Source organism: Echinops telfairi, unplaced genomic scaffold, assembly GCF_000313985.2.
Source record: "Echinops telfairi isolate 266 unplaced genomic scaffold, ASM31398v2 ScPeMD7_1;HRSCAF=3_0, whole genome shotgun sequence".
Taxonomy (NCBI): domain Eukaryota; kingdom Metazoa; phylum Chordata; class Mammalia; order Afrosoricida; family Tenrecidae; genus Echinops; species Echinops telfairi.
In genome coordinates this window covers 4629270-4631952 of record NW_022103896.1, presented here as the reverse complement: position 1 = coordinate 4631952, position 2683 = coordinate 4629270, and positions in this window count along the sequence as shown.

Here is a 2683-nt window from a genome sequence, read left to right as displayed (position 1 = left end):
CCCGCCTCAGAATGCACTTCAGAGGACAGCGCTGGGGCTAGAGCTTAGGGCGAGGGTGCGTCGGATTAGAGCACATGGGAGAAATGCACAGGGATGGAGAGAGGGGAGGACATCCTGGCCCCCCAAGCCCCGAGGACGATGTTCCTCCTCTGAACAGACAATGCACAGAGAGAACCATAGGGCTGGCCCCACCACGAGACATGACGTCCCTCAGTAAACCATAGCGCTATGGGGGACAACACTGGAGACACAGTGTAGGAAGTGTGCACAACCTGACTCGTCATACTAGGGCAAAGCACTAAGGGCATGCAACAGAGCAGCAAGGGGAGAAAAGTGATGAAGTCCCCGGAGAATACCAAAAATAGAGTTTTGAGACAGAGTGTGGCACCCCATCGGACTTGACTGGAAAACACTTGTAAAGGCCAACAAACAGACCTTGAACTATTTATAGGCTTTTACATTTTTGTTGTTGTTGTTGTTGTAATTGTTTTGTTGCTCTTGACTTCTTTTGTTGTTCTGTTTGCCCTTGCCTGGTTTTTGTGCTTATTAATGTATCTGCATGTCTACCTACATGAGATAGATGGGATAAATAATTTGGAGCTGGAAAGAACGGGACCAATGGTTCAGGGGATATAGGAGAAGGGGAGATGCGAGAAAGGAAGACAGGGGGTAGGGAGGGGGGGAACCAATCCAGGGACAAGTGAACTAAAATCAATGGAAGGAAGGTTGTAGGATGCCTAGTGGGGCTTAATCAAGGTCAATGTAGCAGGGAGGAATTACTAAACTCAAATGAAGGCCAAACATGATGGTGGGACAAGAGGAAAGTAAAAGGATATAGAGGAAAGAACCAGGATGCAAAGGACATATTTAGAGGTCTAAAAACAGACATGTACATATGTAAATATATATCTATAACAAGAAGGGAATAATAGAACTATGTACTCATATCTATATGTTAAGAATTAAGGGTACAGATGGACATTGGGCCTCAACTCAAGTACTCCCTCAACACAAGAACACTTTGTTCTAATAATCCAGCATTCTGTGATGCACACCTTCCTGATATGATCGCTGAAGATAAAATGGGTGCATAAGCAAATGTGGTGAAGAAAGCTGATGGTGCACGGCTGTCAAAAGATATAGCATCTGGGGTCTTAAAGGCTTGAAGATAAACAAGTGGCCATCAAGCTGAGAAGTAACAAAGCCCACATGGAAGAAGCACACCAGACTGTGTGATCACAAGGTGTCAAAGGGGTCAAGTATCAGGCATCTAAGACCCAGAACAAAATCATACCCAATGTGAATGGGGGAGGGTCATGGAGTGGAGACCCAATGCCCATCTGTAGACAATTGGACATCCCCTAACAGAGGGGTCACAGGGAAGAAATGAGCCAGTCAGGGTGCAGTATAGTACTGATGAAACACAACTTTTCTCTAGTTCTTTGGTGCTTCCTCCCCCCACACTATCATGACATCCATTCTATCTTGCAAATTGGATTAGACCAGAACATGCACACTGCTACAGATAAGAGCCTGTAACACAGAGAATCTAGGTTAGATAAACTCCTCAGGGCCAACAAGGAGAGTAGAGATACCAAGAGGATTAGGCGAGGGTGGGGGGGGGTGGTGGTAAGGGGGAATGGATCACAAGATCAATTATAACCCCCTCCCAGGGGGACGAACAATGGAAAAGTGGGTGAGGGGCGATGGAGGACAATGTAAGATATGAAAATAATCATCTATAACTTATCAAAGGAAGGTGGGTAGGGGAAGGAGGGGGAAGAAATGGGGAGCTGATATTGGGGGCTCAAGTGGGAAGAAAATGCTTTGAAAATGATGGCAGCATATGTTCAAATGTGCTTGACACACTGGATTAATGCATAGATTGTGATAAGAGATGTAAGAGCCCCCAGTAAAAGTACTTAATTTAAAAAATTGATTGTTCTAAGTGAAAAATAAAAGCATAAGGAATCAAACAAACAAACCCCCAGCTATTCTTAGTAGTAGAAAACCATAAAAATGCAGGTGTGTGGCTTTCTTTGACCAAAAGACAGGCTTTTTTTTACTTTTATAGAGAGAGAAGTCTTGGTAGTTGTACCTGCAACTCCTCAAACAAACTCACTGCCGTCAAATCTATTCTGACTCATCCAAGTACCACAGGACAGAATACAACTGCTCCTCTGAGATGCCAGGACTCTTTATGGGAGTGGGAAGACTTGTCTTCCTTCTGTAGAACAGCTCGTAGTTCCCCACTGCTGAGCTTAAGGTGCTCAGCCCAACTCATAACCACTACAGCACCAGGGCGCCTCTTCTTGTCACTAGATGCACATAAAAAAGGAGAGTGAAACTAGAAATAGAAGCCTCCAGGTGTTATTTTTATTTTAGCAATTAAATTAAGTCCAGAATGCTCTGGCTTTGTTGTTGTTGTTGTTAGGTGCCGTCCAGTGGGCTCCGCCCATAGAGACACTGCACAGCAGAATGAAACACTCCACGGTGTTGTGCCATCCTCACAATTGTTCCGATGCCTGAGCCCACTGATGCAGCCACTGTGTCAATCCAGCTCATTGAAGCTCCTTCTCTTTTTCTCCCCCCTCCACTTTACCAAACACGATGTTCAGGGACAGGTCTCCCCTGACAATATAGCCCAAATATGGGCGATGAAATCTGCCATCTTTGCCTCTAA